This window comes from Aquila chrysaetos, chromosome W, assembly GCF_900496995.4.
Source record: "Aquila chrysaetos chrysaetos chromosome W, bAquChr1.4, whole genome shotgun sequence".
NCBI lineage: Eukaryota > Metazoa > Chordata > Aves > Accipitriformes > Accipitridae > Aquila > Aquila chrysaetos.
The window spans coordinates 1,191,423-1,212,390 of record NC_054457.1 but is presented as its reverse complement, the minus strand read 5'-3'; the positions used below and the strand labels follow the sequence as shown (position 1 = coordinate 1,212,390).

Genomic DNA, 20,968 nt, shown 5'->3' with positions numbered 1-20,968 from the left:
AGTGGTGCACCAAGATTGACGTTGCTAATGCATTTTTCTAAATCCCTCTAGCAGCAGAGTGCTGGCCACAGTTTGCTTTTACTTGGAGAGGTGTCCAGTACACCTTTAAATTGACTGCCGCAGAGGTGGAAACACAGCCCCACCATTTGCCATGGACTGATCCAGGCTGCAGTGGAGAAGGGTGAAGCTCTGGAACACCTGCAATACATTGATGACATCATCGTATGGGGCAACACAGCAGAAGTTTTTGAGAAAGGGAAAAAAATAATCCAAATGCTTCTGAAAGCTGGTTTTGGCCATAAAAGAAAGTAAGGTCAAGGGACCTGCACGGGAGATCCAGTTTTTAGGAATAAAATGGCAAGATGGATGTCGTCAGATCCCAATGGACGTGATCAACAAAATAGCAGCTATGTCTCCACCGACTAATAAAAAGGAAACACAGGCCTTCTTATGTGTTGTGGCTTTTTGAAGAGTGCATATTCCAAATTACAGTCTGATTGTAAGCCCTCTCTATCAAGTGACTTGGAAGAAGAATGATTTTAAATGGGGCGCTGAGCAACAACAAGCCTTTGGACAAATTAAATGGGAGATTGTTCATGCAGTAGCCCATTGGTCAGTCTGGGCAGGACAAGATATTAAAAATGTTCTCTACAACGTAGCGGGGGAGAATGGCCTTACCTGGAGCCTCTGGCAGAAAGCACCTGGGGAGACCCGAGGCCGACCCCTGGGGTTTTGGAGTTGGGGATACAGAGGATCTGAGGCTCGCTATACTCCAACTGAAAAAGAGATATTGGCAGTGAGTTCGGGCTGCCTTGGAAGTGGTTGGTACTAAAACACAGCTCCTCTTAGCACCCTAACTGCCGGTGCTGGGCTGGATGTTCAAAGGGAAGGTCCCTTCTACACATCATGCAACTGATGCCACGTGGAGTAGGTGGGTCGCACTGATCACACAACAGACTCACATAGGACGCCCCATTCGCCCAGGAATTTTGGAAGTGATCACGGACTGGCCAGAAGGCAAAGATTTTGGAATGTCGCCAGAGGAGGAGGTGACACGGGCTGAAGAGGCCCCACTGTATAATGAACTGTCAGAAAATGAGAGGCAATATGCCCTGTTCACTGATGGGTCCTGTCGCATTGTGGGAAAGCATCGGAGGTGGAAGGCTGCTGTATGGAGTCCTACATGACTAGTCGCAGAAACTGCTGAAGGAGAAGGTGTATCGAGTCAGTTAGCAGAAGTGAAAGCCATCCAGCTAGCTTTAGATATTGCTGATTGACAAAAATGCCAGTGCTCTATCTCTATACTGACTAATGGATGATGGCAGATGCCCTGTGGGGGTGGTTACAGCAATGGAAGCAGAGCAACTGGCAGCGCAGAGGTAAACCCATCTGGGCTGCCGCACTGTGGCAAGATATTGCATCCCTGCTAGAGAATCTGGTTGTAAAAGTATGTCATGTAGATGCTCATGTACCCAAGAGTCGGGCCACAGAAGAACAACAAAACAACCAGCAGGTGGATCAGGCTGCCAAGGTTGAAGTGTCTCAGGTGGACCTGGACTGGCAACATAAGGGTGAGAGCTATTTATGGCTCAGTGGGCCCATGATACTTCAGGCCATCAGGGAAGAGATGCAACATATAGATGGGCTCGTGATCGAGGGCTGGACATGACAATGGTGGAAGCAACCACTGGGTGGCTGGAAACATATCCTGTGCCCCATGCTACCACCCGGAACACTATCCTGGGCCCTGAAAAGCAAGTCTTATGGCGACACAGTACCCCGGAAAGAATTGAGTCAGACAACGGGACTCATTTCTGAAACAACCTCGTAGACACCTGGGCCAAAGAACATGGCATTGAGTGGGTGTATCATATCCCCTATCATGCACCAGCCTCTGGGAAAATTGAACGGTACAATGGACTGTTAAAGACTACATTGAGAGCAATGGGTGGTGGAACCTTCAAACACTGGGATACACATTTCGCAAAGACCACCTGGTTAGTCAACACCAGAGGATCTGTCAGGGTGGCCCTGCCCAGTCAAAACTTTTACATACTGTAGAAGGGGATAAAGTCCCTGTAATGTGCATGAAGAGTATGTTAGGGAAGACAGTCTGGGTTAGTCCTGCCTCAGGCAAAGGCAAACCCATTCATGGGATTGTTTTTGGTCAAGGACCTGGGTGCGCTTGGTGGGTGATGTGAAAGGATGGGGAAGTCCGATGTGTGCCTCAAGGGGGTTTGATTTTACGTGAGAATAGCCAATGAATTAAATTGTATGATGTTAGTTGCTATATAACCCTGCCGCTGTATGTTATCATTACTGGAATTGTAACATGTTATATCCATGTTGTTTCAGTAAGAATTACTTGGGCCAAGCAAGAATGAGCTTTGATAAAACTAAGCAAAGCACAGTAGCGATGGAACCAGAACTGACTTCAGCACTGTCGCGTCCCAAATTTGGAGCGACTCAGGTTCGTGGATTTCCTTTGTCAGAATTAAGGTGAAACGACACCAGGGGAGTTCAAACAACAATCAACATTTATTCAACCTAGATAACCTTGCCCAAGTACAAGTGAACTTATCAATATGAACCTTGCAACATGTCGTTAAGCCACTGTTTGAAAAGAGAAGGGAGGTGTAGAAAAAGAAATGGAAAAAGGAACATGAAATTTATCAGAAGGAGAGCCCTCCCGTTGAGTCACGAGGTTCAGAGCAGCCCCCCTTGCTTTCTGGACTCCTTCTCAAAGAGGAGCCCAGGGGCGGCTAGATCCACTCCTAGTCTCAGACTTGGTCAATGGTTTATGTTTAAAAGGATGAGGTGTAGGGACTGTGGAAAAGAGAGAAGGAAAAGAGGGAGAGAAAGAAAGAAAGAAAGAGAGAAGGAAAGGGTTTCACCAGTCCTGGGTCCAGCGTTGGTCCAGCCAGCGTAGAGATCCAGTTCCAGAGGGCGCGCACTGAGAACTCGTTCTCCCTTCTTTTATAGTGTGTTAGTTGATGGTCTTGACATGCGCAGTCCCATTCCTGGGGTTCTCTGGAATCGGTCGGTGAGCTTTGGGGGGGGTTCATTGCGGAGTTGCCTCTCTTTTTCTGCTGGCATGACCGCTTAAGATAGAAGCACAGTCCCATCTTCCGTGGGGCCTTCTCCTGCAGGCACATATACTGTGCTCTTTCTCCTGGTCACTTAAGATAAGGGATTGTGGCTTTGGAGAAGCGCGGTCCCACCCTCTGGGGGGCCCTCTCCTCCGGCCACGTTGTCCTGTTCACAAAACTCCAGCATTTTTACAGAGGCCGTTTTCTCCACCAAAGTTCTTTAACGAATGTTTGAGACATTGACTATAATTTGTCAGACCGTCACACCACCCCGTAGCTCAAACAGTTGCTGGACTTTGATTCTCATTCATATCATCTTCTTCTGTGGTGATTGTAATATAGCAGACAGTAGGAGAAGAGAGAGAGACAGCTGAGGATAGCAAGCGGCTAATCATACATCTTACTATGGCAAGGCCTGCTATTAAACATGTAAATCCAATTAATATCATAAGTCCAATATTTACAAGCTATTTTCCCCATCCCGTCAGTCCCAAGGATCCCAAAATGGAATGTAGCCATGAGTTTGGACTCCAGCCATCAAACCAGTCAGCTGGCTACATTGATTGAAATAATTTAGCTGTTTGATCAGCAATCTCTTTCGTCTTTGCCCGGGCTTCTTCAATGGGGGTCGTGGCATTATGAATGTGAGGAGACTGAAGTAGACGGACGCCTGTAATCTTGAGAGCAGACAACAGACGACACTTTATTGCTAAAACACACTCATACTTATAGTCACATATTCTGTAAAGTCACTGTACACGTGCACAAGCATAAAATATGATTGGTTATATCAACACTGTACACGCGCATAAACATAGGACATAATTGGTTATACCAATTAAAACACGCGAAACTTGTCTCAGTCTAATTGGTCAAGATAAACTGCCGAATTGAGGTTCTTTGTGCCAAGTTCCCTTTATCGTGGAATGCGCACCTGTGTTCTTCTAATTGGCATCTTTCTTTTTTAGTCTTGTTTATTCTGTTCAAGGTCTTCTAAAGGCCTCTGGAATGCTCTTGCGGCCGATGTTAGCTAAATATGTGTCCACAATTCCCCCTTTTTTGTTTTTTTGTTAATCAACACAGCCTTACTTGATCCATCAATTAATTCCTAAACACATTGCAACACACAACGCACACAAATTAAAATACAAAAAACCCACTACGAGATAAATCAAAACTATCTTAACCTATGATTTAAGACTACACCAATCTGTCTTGTTCCGCGAACTCAGCCCAGTAGTCGGTAGGTGCCAGCTTTATGTGGGCGTCCCCACAGAGGCAACGATGGCCTTGCCGTACACCAACCCGATGCTCTTCGGAAAATCCCGGTATTTGTACATTTGCAGAGGAACGGATTTCAGCACACGTGGCCAGCGGGTGTCAAAATTCGCCTCGGTTGAACATGGGGAGCCTATGACGCATACGCTCGCTGGCCAGGCGTGCTGCACGAGTCATAGGCATCCTGTCTAATTGGTTCATGGGCTTTGCGATGCGGTTATAATAATTAAACACAGTAAAAGCAACATTATACCTAATAAAATACATAAGAGTAAAAGACACACAAAAAGAGGTTTGATTAATAGCTTTAGCCAGTGTCACCCAAACATTCTTACTGTCCCACGGTGTTAAACGATGTGGATCAATCACCGGTGTCACTGTCATGCTGCTTACTACAGTCAGTGTGTTCCATATCAATCTCAGCATAAGGTTTCGTCCATTTAGTTGGAATCCACTTTGGCCCATTTTCTGTAATGACACAAGCATAACCTCAACCCCACGTTATTACTTTAAAAGGTCCTTCCCATTGCTGGCGCTCAATATTTTTAACCCAGACTTTCCACCCATTATCAATATTTTGAATCCCACTATTCATTGTTTGAAAATGCCGAACTAGAGGGGGAACAACTGACTCTCCACGCAGGGTCAAAAAATTCATCACATATACTGCTTTCATGAGTCTATTTGAAGGAGGTTCCCCCAATTCCCCTGTTTTTTGTTTTTCCAAAAAATCTTTTAATACTTTATGAGTACGTTCAATTATAGTTTGACCTGTGGGAGAATGAGGAATGTTGGTAATATGAGTAACTTCCTATTGCTGAAAAAATTCCTGAGTCTGTTGTGTTATAAAACATGGTCCGTTATCTGTTTTTATCTGGGCCGGGACACCCATTACTGCAAATGCTTGTCATAAGTGTGTTTGTAAATGTTGACTTGTTTCACCCGCAAGTATTGTGGCCCATATCATCAAGGAATATGTATCAACAGAAACATGAACAAAACGCAATTTTCCAAAAGCTGGTACATGAGTCACATCAGTCTGCTATAATTGCAAGGATTGCAGACCCCTAGGATTTACAGCGCCATCTCCGTGTCCAGATAATTTCTGGCACTCAGCACAGGATTGAATGATGGCTTTGGCATCTGTTATAGAAATTTGAAACTGTTTGGTTAATACTTTTGTTGGTTGGTGGAAAAAACTATGAGCTCCACATGCCTGTAGAAGTTTATTGGGGGGTGGCCCAGTCCATACAGGATTAGTTAGTAAATCAGCTCGTTTATTCCTTTCTGTGATCTATCCAGGCAAACTGGTGTGACTTCGTACATGTATTATATAATAACACTTTGTCCGTTGGTTTAACAGAAATAGCAACATCTTAAATTTTTTAAACAATGTAATGTTATCAATTTCTTTCAAATAAGCCCGTCTTAAGCGTTTTACTACACTTACCACATATAAAGAATCAGCAATAATATTGACCTTAACATTTTGCCACTTTTTAAATACTTCTATTATAGCTTGAAGTTCCACCACTTGGGGGGAGTCTTCACATGTGACAATGTGATTTTTCCATACCTGACCTTCTTTCTAAACTACTACTGCCTTTCCTGTTTTTCCACTGCCATCCGTAAATACTGTAGGACCATCAGTAGGTAACTCTGCACACAATTCTTTTTCTTCTAGTTGTATATTTTGTAGCAAGGTAAACATTTTGTGTGCAGGAAGATGAATATCTATCTTTCTTTTGAAATCTGCAAAAGCAATTTGTAAAGTTAGACTATTCTGTAGACACCATTGTAAATATCCTTGAGTCAAAGGAACAACAATCGTGTGTGGTTCTTGTCCACAAATCTCAATAATCCGATGTCTCCCCTTTATAATTAATTCTGAAATCATTTCAATTCGAGAAAATATGGTTTTTCGGGCTTGATGAGCTAAAAAGATCTATTCTATTATTAACAAGTCTTTGTGACTCCCCTCCCATTGATATATGATCTCAAGGGGTTGTTTTTCTTGGTTTAAAATGCTAAGATTAATGTCAAGATTTTCTTTAATCCTAAAAGCCTGACTCTGGGATATTATATCTGCTATCTGTTGTAATGCTTGTTTACCTTGAGGGGTTAATTGTCGAGGTGCCGTTAAGGTAGTGTTGCCCCGTAACATTTCAAATAAAGGGGTCAAAAGCTCATTATCTATTCCCAACAGCGTTCGAACCCAATTGATTGTCCCTAGTAATTTTTGCACATCATTCAATGTTTCAATCTTGTCTGTAATTTGCAGTTTTTGTGGAACTATAGTTTTTTCTAAAATCTTCCAGCCTAAATATTTCCATGGTTGCATTTTTTGTACCTTTTCTGGTGTTATTTTTAAACCAAAATCAGACAATTGTGTAGTCAATTCTTTGAGCTTTTCACATAACTCTCTTTTCCCTGCTATCAAGATATCATCCATATAGTGATAAATAATCAAGTCTGGATTTTGTTGTCTAAACCCTTTTAGAGCTTGGGATACATAGGATTGGCATATGGTTGGAGAATTTTTCATTCCTTGTGGCAGAACTACCCAATGATAATGTTCCATGGGTTCCTGTTTGTTTATGGTGGGGATAGAAAAGGCAAATTTTTCTGCATCTTTTGGGTCTAGATATATTGTAAAAAAACAGTCCTTTAAATCAATAATCAAAATGTTCCATCTTTGTGGAATCATAGTAGGCGTGGGTAACCTTAATTGAAGGGCTCCCATATTTTCCATTACTTCATTTATTTTTCTTAAATCATGCAACAGTCTTCATTTCCCAGATTTTTTTGGAATGACAAAAACTGGTGTATTCCAAGGGCTCGTGGTATTCACCAAGTGCCCCTGTTCCAATTGCTCCTGTACTAACTGTTTCAGGATGGCGACCTTAGATTCAGTCAGCGGCCACTGATCTACCCAAATCGGTTCCTCTGTTTTCCATTTTAGTTTTAGGCATGGTCGCCTGTCAATGGCCGCGCCACAAAATTGTCTCCTGTACTAAGCACACATCCCATTTGACTTAATGCATCCCTACCTATCAGGTTCATAGGGATATTGGTTACATAAGGTTTGATATAAGAAACTGAATTTTGACAAATCAATTGAATCATATATTTGCTTTGTCGAGTTTTTGATAATCCTCCCACACCGAACAGTTTCGAATCCATCTCAGAAAGCTCCCAAGTAACAGGCCAGTCCTCCCATGACAGAACTGTTACATCTGCTCCAGTATCTACTAATGCTTGTAATTTTATTTTTTCTGGCCTGTTTTTTGCATTTTGTAACTCTACTGATATACTAGGTTTTGTTTTATTGATCTCCATTGACCACATAATTTGAGCTTCTAATCCCGTAGATCCAAACCCTGCATTGCCACGCTGCTTATTAACCTTACATGGTACATTTGATTTAAAAGGGACTAGCTGTGCAATTCTGCTTCCTTCCTGTATCGATACTGGTGGAGACGGCGTCCAAATCATAGCATAAATGCGACCTGTGTAGTCCGCATCAATCACCCCGGGAAGCACAAAAATTCCTTGTAATGTTATACTAGACCGTCCCAACAACAGGGCACTAAGCCCATTACCTAATGGTCCTTGTGCGTTTACTGGCACACAGTGTACCTGAGAGTTCCATAGGGAGATGGTTTCTATTGTTGAGACATCCACTCCGGCACTTCCAGCTGTTCGGGCTGGCAATTCTGCCAGACATCCTTCTTGGCGCCGTTCCAGGATCCTTTCGGAGCTGTTGGGGTCATCGCACCGCTCCTCGCACTCTTCTTGTAGTTTCCCGGCGATTGAGTACCTCGGGGTGGCAGAGCTACACCTTCACTTGTAAAACGAGATCTACATTTGTTAGCATAATGTCTCCCTTTATGACAACGAGGGCATATATTAGGCTCAACTTCCAGTTTGTTTCGCCCCTCTTTACACTGAAATTGTAAATGTCTCGGTTGTCCATATTTATAGCATTTCTTAACATTTTTTGTATCCATTCACATGGCTACAGCAAAAGCATTGGCCATTAATGTAGTTTTATGCTCCAAAGACCCAACTTTGTTACAGGCCTCTATCATATCTACTAGCGTCACTCTTCCTGGCATTGATTGTAGTATTTTTTTACAGTCTGCATTTGCATTTTCCACGGCCAATTTTATTATCAATGCTTCTTTGGCATCAACATTATCTATTTGCTTTTCAATAGCATCTCGTAGACGATCAATAAAGGACATATAAGGCTCCGTATTACCCTGCCTTACACTTGTAAATGATTGTTGTGGCTTTCCGGCTTCAGGCAAGGTTAACATTGCCTTCAGAGCTAAGGAAGCTGATTCTTGTAATACTTCCACCGGTAGCCTTGTTTGCCTATTAACATCTGCAAAGTCACCAGTCCCCATCATTTGTGCAGAAGTGATCATATATCGTGGATCTCCTTCTGGGCGGTCCAAATTTTTTAGTGTTGCTAAATCACATAATTCTGTCCATTTCACCTTCCATAATAGACGCTGAGTCGGGGTTAAAATCATAGTAGCCAATTGTGTACAGTCAAAGTCCGTTAAAATTTGACCAGAAAATATATTTTCCAATAATGCCTGACTAAACGGAGCAGACAGTCTATTAGTCATTACTGTTTTCCGTACTTCTTTTATTAAATTCCAATTGAAAGGTTGCCACACGTTTGGGGCATTCTGCCTGACTGTAACTGGAAAAGCTACAGGATTTAGACCTTCAGTTAACATTTTATCATTTATGTCCTTCCATCGTTTTTTTATAGCCTCTCCTGGGGATGTAGCTGCCTCATAGGGAGGTGCAGAGGGGATAGGTCTCTGCTCGAGAGACAGGTTACTTAAAGGTTCATCGTTGTCTCCATTAATGACATCTCCCTCGGTGTTTAATTGCTCATCACTGTCCGAATTATTTACCACCTCGCCACACACACTTTTCTCTTTTTCCGGGGTATTTTCAATTGAAATTTTTACAGTAGCAGCCACCTCCTTTTCTGCCTTAAGGGCTTTCAACGTTTCCAGCACCAGTCTCCACGTAGCGGAGATTTTCTGAGCCTTCACGTCCCCACGCGATACCAAGTCCCAAATTACTTTTCTCATTTCTTCCCAATTTTTAATTTCAAAGACTTCTATATTCGAAGTGGGGGCACCATGGTCCTTAAGCCATTTCAGCATCATACGTAAAGTATTTGAATCATATTTAACTCCTCTCATGGAGAGGATATGCGAAAGCATTTGTACAATTGCCCCTTCTTCCACAGATATCTGGGCACCCATTTTAATCTTTCTAGCCGCTCACCTTACTTCCAAACGAGCAGGTGATTGATCTCCCGGGAGAAAGTTGTCCGCTCAGTCCAGCTGGCTAGACGATCGTTTGGCTAGAGTCTCCTCCGGACGCACTTCCAGCAATTCCAGTGTTTTCTCGGCCCGCAATCACGTCGGGGTCACCATTTGAGGAGATTGAAGTAGACGGACGCCTGTAATCTTGAGAGCAGACAACAGACGACACTTTATTGCTAAAACACACTCATACTTATAGTCACATATTCTGCAAAGTCACTGTACACGCGCACAAGCATAAAATATGATTGGTTATATCAACACTGTACACGCGCATAAACATAAGATATAATTGGTTATACTAACTCTGTACACGCGCATAAACATAGGACATAATTGGTTATACCAATTAAAACACGCGAAACTTGTCTCAGTCTAATTGGTCAAGATAAACTGCCGAATTGAGGTTCTTTGTGCCAAGTTCCCTTTATCGTGGAATGCGCACCTGTGTTCTTCTAATTGGCATCTTTTTTAGTCTTGTTTATTCTGTTCAAGGTCTTCTAAAGGCCTCTGGAATGCTCTTTTGACCGATGTTAGCTAAATATGTGTCCACATGAATGGTAATACAACACTTGGATTCATTCAAGTTTAACATACCACACACACCTTGTTCTTTTAACAATAACATATCTAAGGCTAAACGATTCTGCAATGTCATTTTTGATACCTGTTGCACTTGCAGATTTAGTTCCCCAAAGGCATATCGAGTCCAATTACTTAATACATGTACTTGCCAAGTTAGGTTTTCTAGCACCCATTGGTGCCGAACAATAAACCCAGATGGTGCAAAGAATGCTTCTAGCTCTAATGATACCTTCTGTCCCCAGGTATAATAATTGGGTTTTAGAATGCTTTGAATCCACTTCTGGGTGCTACTTGGGTCATCAAGTTCTCATTTTTTCCTGTGACTAGGTGGTGTGATATATTCAAAGATTCGCCTGGGACACATAGTAGGAATTCCCAAACCACACCGCAATCCAGCCTGTTTGATAACATTCAAGTGCGAGTACATTTTCCCATCTGAGCACCCCCAGACGGTCCCCTTAGGGGCAGCATACAAAGCGTTTTGACAAGTAGCTGCGTCTCCCCGAGGTATTTGATTATCCTCTCCCACCTTATGTCTTGGGAAGTGGTTAATGGGAATTCCACATTTTAGCCAGATATTAACATTATTGGTGATCTGATTACATTGGCTATCTTGGTTTCGGTATCCAAAATTAGGATATCCCCAACAGGTGCACATATCTTGAATTAAGGTTCTAACTTCCAAACTGATCCATGTTTCGATGGGATTGCCAGCGCCTGTGGTACAATCTATAATGTGGGTACAGTTTAACAAATGGGCATCATTGGGGTTGGGCGTGCCCACAAATTCTTTCTTTAATAAGTGAAGAGGTTGGTTTTTTAACATGTGTTTCACTGACCATCCCCAAGCAGTGTGGGCGCTATTCATTAAAAGATATTGTCCCTTCCTGTCAGGTATGTGAACACACCAAGCTGAATCCCATCTTACATTATATTGTAATGCAAAAGGGGTAATTTCCAGGGAAGCAGGCCAAAAGGGCACTAGATTACAAGATATATTGTGATAGGAAGGGCAGCCTGTTATTCTCCACCAGGATGGAGAAGGTGGGAATCGTTTGGAATAGACTTCCTTGAATCCTGGAGGACATGGCGGGCTATGACTAATACCAATTTCGTGACTGACCTCCAATCTCCATCGCTTACAAGTTTTGTTTATTAAGTCAGGCCACCCTGTGTTCCAAGGGATCTCATAGAAGGCTGCTTCATCTCACCACCATCTGCCAGAAGAGGTATAATCACTTCGATATTGATACTCAAACGGAGCATCTACTAACCCTATAATGCCATTGCTCATATTATATTTTCCAATATTGAGCCTCATGGATATCAAACTGAATCTAATCCCCTGCTCGGCAGAAGTAGGAATCTGAATACAGATCCCCTGATCCGTTCTATTCCAGACATGTATGAATCCTTGTATCACTTCCCAAGCTAAATTGGAGGTCCTTTCTCCTTGTCCGGATGCCCCAAAGGTAAGAAAGGCAAGGAGGAAGGAGTTCCAAACCATCTTTCCCTGTTGTACCATAAAAATATCACAAACAAAATCAAACAAACAATACAGGTAATGGCCCACTCATCAAGTGAACATAAGTCCTGCCGTGGGCTTCTGATAACCTGCAAAATATATACAAAAATAAACAGTCATTAGAGGGATGGTATTGGAGGAGATGTCAAGCAGTGCTGCTAGTGGTTGGGATCCATCCGAGAGGCTGAGGTGCACTCTCCAAGGTGCTCGTGCAGCTTCTGTAAAACAACCTCATACAGGCCATGTGCAGGATGTATTACTTATTATAGATGCATACAAACTAGCCTTAAACTTCAAGCTCTCTTGACTGGAATTGCTCTGATTAAAGCATCCATAGATCAGCAGAATGTGTTCATTGTGCATAAAAAGGCTAATAAGTTTATAGCAACCTCTTGCTCTTGCGTGGCATAGGTGCCACTGCAAGAACTCCAATGCGGTCTGCTGCAAAGCTCCCCATGTCCTCCCCCCAACTCAGGAATCCTGAGAAGTCAACACAGCATCACTAGTCAGAAATACAAAAGTAACAAAAACATAAGCAAGCAATCAAACAGCTATGGTCTTAGCACTATAGTAGAGGGTTGGGGTTATATTGTGCATCTTAACTGATATGCTTGTTAGAATCCAGCCAGTGGGATACAGAAAAAAACATATTCCCATCAGCCATTTAACATCGGAACAACTTTAATTCAGGACATGAAGGCCCACTTAGAAGGATGGGACAATCCATCAGGTATTGATATGATGCTCCTTCACATGGGCATCTGTGGCCACCCGGGAATAAAGGTTAAAGGGCGTCTTTAGGGTTAGGGGCACTTGCCCCACAGTGGGCAGTACCACTAATACTGGTTGTCCAGCGTAGTGGAGTAAGTGTGCAGGGTCTTTGCCACCTTTTGTCCCTGGAACAATAGAAGGAGGTATGGGACAGAACGCTAGGAGTCGGGGGGGCAGCCATTTGCCCCCCACCAGCTATTGATTCGGTATACTGCTTCTGGTACTCGCGAGGCCCACCCTGGGTCATGGGGCCTCAGAGCTCGTTTTAGAAGTCCATTTGTTCTCTCCACAATACCATTAGCTTGAGGGTAGTAAGGGGTGTGAAAAACCCACTGGATTTCCTCACCCTTAGCCCATTCTTGCACCACTCCAGCAGTGAAATGGCTCCCATTATCAGATTGAATTGATTGAGGCTTGGGTAAGCAGCTAAACCATACTTTAAGACTTTTCACTGTATTTTCTCCTGTGGCTCTGGATACAGCTTCAGCTTGTGTTAGTCCAGATACTACCTCAACTCCTACTAACACATATCGTTTTCCCTCTGATACCCAAAAGGGGCCGATATAGTCAATTTGCCACGTTTGCCATAAACCTTTGTTTGTCCTTAAATGTAGGGGTTGCTCTTTTAAAGGGTTATATTTTTCCAAACGAACTTGACATTGACCACATGTAGAAATAACAGTGTTACATAATTCTCGTGTAACGGCCCATCCTCTACTAATAGCCTCTTTGTACAGGTCTTTACTCCCTGAATGGCCACGCTTCACTCCAGAAGGTGTTCCCATTTTTCTGCTTCACCATCGATGGCAAGACTGGCTAGACGTGTTAAAGAATCGACTTGGTTATTTAGGAGGTGAGCCGGGTTATCTCCTGCTTGGTGTGCAGCAACCCAGCCTATCAAGAAAGATCTCTGCTTGGCAATATTCAGTATTTCTTCCCATTTGTCTCGTTGCCAGACTGGCACTTGATTTACTTCCCATTGGTTTTGTTCCCAAAACGGTAACCATTCAGTACATCCCTTAAACACCGCATAGGAGTCAGTATAAATGTGTATTGGTTCTGTTGTCTCAGCTTCCTTAACGACTACGCTCTACACAGCAACTAACTCTCCTACTTGGGCACTACCCTCTCCCTCAGTTATCACATGCTCCCCTGAATCAATATGTAATGCTACTGCTCGATACTTCCACGTCTTTCCTTCCCTTTTTGCGGAAGCATCAGTGAACCACATGTTTTTTAAATGGGGTTTGAAATCAGGAGCCACTTTGATGTACGATGGGGGGGGTTCTGTATCTGGGTGATCAGAAGGGGGATCCTGTATTTGGAGCATTTTGGGTGTTCCCTCCTCTGTCTGTCTAGTGTGACAGTAGTGGTCTAACTGGGCATACCACTTCCTTACTGTTTCTTGTTGAGCTACTCCTACAGGGGGAGGAGTTCCAGCCAATATTGGTTTCAGGATCTTAAAGGGCCCTCGCAAGATGATGGGTTGCTGCCGTATAATTCTCTCAGCCTCCTGTAAGACTAGGTTAACCACAAAGAGTCCCTTCTCCCAGACTAAATACCGTTTTTCAGCATCCTTAAAGCTACATGAGAAAAACCCTATAAGACGAGTAGGACCTTCAGGTCCACGTTGCCACATATGTATAGATAACCCATGAACTGCAAAACCCCATTCCATGTGGAGTGGGTCTGTTGGCTGTATCAGCCCTAGGGCCTGGTAAATCCCTGCTTCAAAAATTAATAATTTCAGAGCCTCTTTATGGACAGATGTCCAGTCCCAAACAGTTCTTTTACGGGTTAAATCATATAAAGGGCAAGCTATGATAGAAAAGTCAGGGATGTGTTTTCTCCAAAACACTAGCAAGCCTAGGGCATGCTGTAATTCTTAATTATCTTCAGGCATTTTTACTTGTTCGAGGGTGGACAAGGTTTCGGGAGGTATACACACAGTCCCTCCTTTCCACCAGATACCTAAAAATCTTACTTCAGGTGATGGGAGTTGCACCTTTGTGGTGGGTTGACCCTGGCTGGGTGCTAGGTGCCCACCAAAGCCGCTCTATCACTCCCCCTTCTTAGCTGGACAGGGGGGAGAAAATATAACAAAAGGCTCGTGGGTCAAGATAAGGACAGTTTAATAAAGTGAAAGCAAAGGTCGCGTGCGAAAGCAAAGAAAAACAAATGATATTATTCTCTACTTCCCATCAGCAGGCGATGTCTGGCCACTTCCTGGGAAGCAGGGCTTCAGTACGCGTGGTGGTTGCTCCGGAAGACAAAAATGCCTTCCCTTCTGCCTCCCTTTACTTAGCTTTTATATCTGAGCTGACGTCATATGGTATGGAATATCTGTTTGGTTAGTTTAGGTCAGCTGTCCTGGTTATGTCCCCTCCCAAGATCTTGCCCTGCCCCAGCCTGCCATTGAGGGAGGGGGCAAAAATGTTGGGGAGACAGCCTTGATGCTGTGCCAGCGCTGCTCAGCAGTAGCCAAAACACTGGTGTGTTATCAACACCTCTCTAGCTACTAATGCAGAGCACAGTTCTATGAGGGCTGCTATGGGGACTATTAACTCCATCTCAGCCAGACCCAATACAACCTTTTTGGCAGGAATTTGGAGCCCTAAATTCTCTAAGTGACTAATGATTTCTCTCTGGGTTTGCCCCACCACAGTGGTATCTGGTCCTCCAATTAGCACATCATCAATATATTGATATACTTTTACTCCATCTTTAGGAGTGATCTGATTTAGTTCCTGGGCCAATGCATAGTGAGCAATGGCTGGTGAGTGGCAATAGCCTTGGGGAAGTCGTGTAAATGTATATTGTACACCTTCCCAGGTAAAGGCAAAGCAGTCCCTATCTGCTTCTTGCAAGGGAACCATAAAGAACATGTCTTTCACATCAATGGTTGCTAAAATCTGGTGACCCTGTTCTTGTATGGTTGCAATTAATTCTGCTATATTGGGGACTGCAGATGTTAATGGGCCACTATTGGCGTTCAAGTGTCGATAGTCAATTGTCAGTCGCCACTTTCTATTTGGCTTCCGGAACGGCCATACCGGGGAATTATAGGATGAGTGCGTAGGAGTAACTATCCCCTGTTCCCATAACTCAGTTATCACTGAAGTGATCCCTTCCCTTGCTCCCAAAGGCAAAGCATAAGGCTTGACATTAACTATCTTTGAAGGGGGGAGAGTTGGTGCAGACTGCAAAAGCCTCACAGAGATTGCGGGACACCCAAATTTCCATTCTCTTCCCTTAGAGTCTACCCACGGCTGGCCCTTTAAGAGGTTGAGTCCTAGAATATTGGTGGATAGAGGACTTAGTATCATAGTAACCTCAACGGGGGACGAATCCCCTGGCAGCCAGCATTTAACTTTAGCTGTCGGCTGTGGTTGGGAGCTTCCGAAAACATCTGTGACCCATATCTGCTTCTTATCTGCAATTATTCCATTGCGGGAAGCAACATCTGCCCGGAGTGCTGACATCTGAGCACCCATGTCAACTAAAAAAGTTACTGGGGTCTTTAAAGGGACCAAGGGGAAAAGTAATCAACAGGTCTCCTGTCTTATTTTCAGTGAGCCTCCTTAAATAAACCCACTGGCCGTCCCCCGGCTCACTTACTGGGGACGGCCTGTCTAGTTTCCCGTCCTGCAGATAGTAATACCTTCCTCTGGGGCAGTAGGCGTTTGGGGAGTGGGAGTTGCCAGCAACTGTGGATTCGCCCCTTTATAGCCTCGAATGTGTAACTCAGTATGGGGAGGCTCCTTGTTCTTGTCTTTCCACCCTAGGACCAACTTTTCTAGGACAGAGGTGGGCAAGCCATCCATCACATCCCGGGGAATTCCCTTTTCTATCCCTTCTGCCCACAACAAGTTCCGCTGACCCCCATACGGCTTTTTGGTGTTTACAGTCTTAGATGGGGGAGGTCGGCCAGGTCCTTCTATTCGGCAGATAGCAGCCTTAGCCCTGCTTTCTTCCCTTATGAGACCCATTCTCCAGCCATACTTAATCAATTCCTGTGCCACTTCTCCCCAGGTCAGGGTCTCTCCTGCATTCCGCCTGCCTCCTCTAGGTGCTATCGCATTGCATAATCTATCCTGCAGCTGGACAGCATATGATTTCAAAGAATCTGGTAAACCTCGGATTAGAGGAGTCATTCTATCGGGATTGGCATTTAACATCGGAGAGGGCTGTTGTGGCACTAATTGCCTATCATGCATTAATTGGAGACAAACAGTTTTCTGTAAGCTCTCAGTTAACTGATTTATAGAAGGGGTGTCTATCCGTGTTGGTTCTCCTCGTTCCATTTGGTCTATTCCCCCTGCCCAGTAAGCTGCCTGCTGCGTCAGAGACCATGGTTCCCTAGGATCATCGGTAGTTAGGAACACTCCAGGCCCCCAATATCCTTGGGCTTCATCTTCTGACAATAAAATCCGGTCGCCACCGGTTAATGACACCCTCCACACATATCCTGTTTCGGTCTCCTTTGCTAGTTGGATATACTTTTCCTGAATTTTAGATAATTCAGTGGCGGAATATGGTATCGTCTTAATGGTCACATGTGGTGCTCCGCCATTTTGGCCATTGTCTATGGTTTCTGTTTTAATTAATGGCCTCATTGCTATCCCTTCATCCTCAGGGTAAAAAACTTTTCTGGTACCTTCTAACTCTTGATTTGGGTATAAAGATTTTTGCTGTTTCACCTGAACTACCTCTAGACCTTGCAGGTCTAAGTCCGGGTCAGATTGTTCGTCTGCCTCGGCTCGCAAAATTCTTTCCCAATCTAATGCATCAGACAAGGCAGCATGAAGCCGCTGTGTTGTATTACGCTCAGCAGTTAATTGCTCTTGCAGGACTTTAAATCCTGCAGGGACTGAATCTTCTCCTTATCTGCCTGCTCAGCTCTCATTGTTTCCTGTCTGTCTTCCTGAGCTGCTACAAGTGCGGCCCCTAACACTGCACATGCAACAGCCTTCCCTTTTCCCAGGCGAAACCTGCCTTCTTTTGCTAGCTTCTGAATTCTTCCTACAATGGCTTTTGGGTCATGCCAGTGGTCTCGTGCCCAGGCTACTCCTTGTGGGGAAGGGTGGGCTTTATAGGCAATTAGCTTCTCTAAAACAGGGGAACAGTCAGACACAGATGTTTCCCAGGTCACCATGCCTGCCACTGCTCAGATCCCTCCCGACTTCTTGTTGAGAGATCCTTCCCAGATCCTCCCCGCCCGTTCTCTGGGTGGAGGTCCGGTATCCTGTTAGAATCTCCCTTCCAACAAGGGAAATCCCGTATAGGCAGTTAGCCTCTCTAAAACAGGGGAACAGTCAGACACAGATATTTCCCGGGCCCCTGTGTCTGCCGCTGCTCGGATCTCTCCCGACTTGTTGAGAGATCCTTCCCAGATCCTCCCCGCTCGTTCTCTGAGTGGAGGTCCGGTATCCCATTAGAAACTCCCTTCCAACAAGGGAAATCCTGTCCATGATGCCAATTAAGATGTCGCGTCCCAAAGTTGGAGCGACTCAGGTTCATGGATTTCCTTTGTCAGAATTAAGGTGAAACGACACCAGGGGAGTTCAAACAACAATCAACATTTATTCAACCTAGCTAACCTTGCCCAAGTACAAGTGAACTTATTAATATGAACCTTGCAACATGTCGTTAAGCCACTGTTTGAAAAGAGAAGGGAGGTGTAGAAAAAGAAATGGAAAAAGGAACATGAAATTTATCAGAAGGAGAGCCCTCCTGTTGAGTCACGAGGTTCAGAGCAGACCCCCTTGCTTTCTGGATTCCTTCTCAAAGAGGAGCCCAGGGGCGGCTAGATCCACTCCTAGTCTCAGACTTGGTCAATGGTTTATGTTTAAAAGGATGAGGTGTAGGGACTGTGGAAAAGAGAGAAGGAAAAGAGGGAGAGAGAGAAAGAGAAAGAAAGAAAGAGAGAAGAAAAGGGTTTCACCAGTCCTGGGTCCAGCGTTGGTCCAGCCAGCGTAGAGATCCAGTTCCAGAGGGCGCGCACTGAGAACTTGTTCTCCCTTCTTTTATAGTGTGTTAGTTGATGGTCTTGACATGCGCAGTCCCATTCCTGGGGTTCTCTGGAATCGGTCGGTGAGCTTTGGGGGGGGGTTCATTGCGGAGTTGCCTCTCTTTTTCTGCTGGCATGACCGCTTAAGATAGAAGCACAGTCCCATCTTCCGTGGGGCCTCCTCCTGCAGGCACATATACTGTGCTCCTTCTCCTGGTCACTTAAGATAAAGGATTGTGGCTTTGGAGAAGCGCGGTCCCACCCTCTGGGGGGCCCTCTCCTCCGGCCACGTTGTCCTGTTCACAAAACTCCAGCATTTTTACAGAGGCCGTTTTCTCCACCAAAGTTCTTTAACGAATGTTTGAGACATTGACTATAATTTGTCAGACCATCACAAGCATGCAACAATCCAACACTACACACCATCCTCCTGCTGCGTCCAATGTCACCCACTTGCCACACGGTACCGAAGCCCGATCCTGCTCTGCTGACTGAGAGGGCTTCACACCATTCCTCCTGCCCAGAAAGACTGGTATGACAGATGGAGCCCAACGTCACGGACGAAATGAACTCAATGGGCGTTTTATAGGGATGGCCATAGACTAAGGGAATGATATCCCTCTGCATCTGTGTGTTTGTGTATATGTATATGTGTGTGTATATATATATCTATATGTATCTCAAAGGACAGGAAAGGTGATGGTGATTAATTGGTATGTATTGGAAAGTATGGGACCTGAGCATGATGTAAATGGTATGGAATAAGGGGAGGACACTATCCTGGTTTCGGCTGTGATAGAGTTAATTGTCTTCCTAGTAGCTGGTACAGTGCTATGTTTTTGAGTTAGGTATGAGAAGAATGTTGATAACACACTGATGTTTTCAGTTGTTGCTAAGTAATGTTTAGACTAAGTCAAGGATTTTTCAGCTTCTCATGGCCAGCCAGCAAGAAGACTGGAGGGGCACAAGAAGTTGGGAGGGGACACAGCCAGGACAGCTGACCCAAACTGGCCAAAGGGGTATTCCGTACCATGTGATGTCATGCCTAATATATAAATTGGTGGAGTTGGCCTGGGGGGGATCGCTGCTCGGGAACTAACTGGGCATCGGTCGTGAAGTGGTGAGCAATTGCATTGTGCATCGCTTGTTTTGTTTATTGCAATTATTTTATTATTATTATTGTAATTTTATTATTATTATTATCATTATTAGTTTCTTCCTTTCTGTTCTTTTAAGCCGTTCTTATCTCAACCCACGAGTTTTACCTTTTTCCTTCTGATTCTCTCCCCCATCCCGCTGAGTAGGGGGGAAGTGAGTGAGCGGCTGCGTGGTGCTTAGTTGCTGGCTGGGGTTAAACCACGATACAAGGTTTGTGAAGGAGGGGGAGGAGGTGCTCCAAGCACTGGAGCAGAGATTCCCCTGCAGCCTGTGGCGAAGACCATGGTGAGGCAGGCTGTCCCCCTGCAGCCCATGGAGGTCCATGGTGGAGCAGATATCCACCTGCAGCCCGTGGAGGACCCTATGCTGGAGACAGGTGGATGCCTGAAGAAGGCTGTGACCCCGTGGGAAGCCCATGCTGGAGCAGGTTTTCTGGTGGTCCTTTTGACCCTGTGGAGGAACCATGCTTGACCAGTTTGCTCCTGAAGGACTGCACCCTGTGGAAGGGACCCGTGCTAGGTCAGTTCATGGAGAACTGTAGCCCGTGGAAAGGACTCATGTTGGAGAAGTCTGTGCAGGATTGTCTCTAGTGGGAGGGACCCCATGCTGGAGCAGGGGAAGAGTGTGAGGAGTCCTTCTCCTGAGGAGGAAGGAGCAGCAAGAGACAACGTGTGATGAACTGACCGTAACCCCCATTCCCCTGTCCCGTCCCCCTGTGCCCCTATGGGGGAGGAGGTAGAGAAAATCAGGAGTAAAGTTAAGCCTGGGAAGAAGGGAGGGGTGGGAGGAAGGTGTTTTTAAGATCTGTTTTTTTTTATTTCTCATTACCCTTCTCTGATTTGATTGGTAATAAATTAAATTAATTTTTTTTCTCCCAAGTTGAGTGTGTTTTGCCTGTGATGGTAACTGGCGAGTGATCTCTCCTTGTCCTTATCTTGACCCATGAGCCTTTTGTTATATTTTCTCTCCCCTGTCAAGCTGAGAAGGAGGAGTGATAGAGCGGCTTTGGTGGGCACCTGGCATCCAGCCACGGTCAACCCATCACAATAACATGCATCAAGTTTTAGAAATATATGTTTTCAAAGGATTTAAATGACATAATAGTAGCTGTTCCAAATATTTGCTTGAAAACTTTTGCCTTTTGTTTTACTATATTCAAGCTGAAAAATCTGTGCTGTAGTTTGTGCTGATT

The 20,968-nt window shown here is 44.5% G+C and overlaps 1 protein-coding gene and 1 long non-coding RNA gene across 2 annotated transcripts in view; both read left to right on the top strand.

The window, feature by feature from the left end:
• LOC121232787 (Golgi phosphoprotein 3) overlaps positions 1-20,968 on the top strand; it is an 85,521-nt gene that overhangs the window by 31,697 nt on the left and 32,856 nt on the right. The gene's annotated exons all lie outside the window — the stretch shown is intronic.
• LOC121232804 lies at positions 4,623-20,527 on the top strand. The gene is made up of 4 exons (XR_005931694.1): positions 4,623-4,801; positions 11,187-11,191; positions 12,921-12,926; positions 20,518-20,527. It is a non-coding gene; the product is annotated as an uncharacterized LOC121232804 (long non-coding RNA).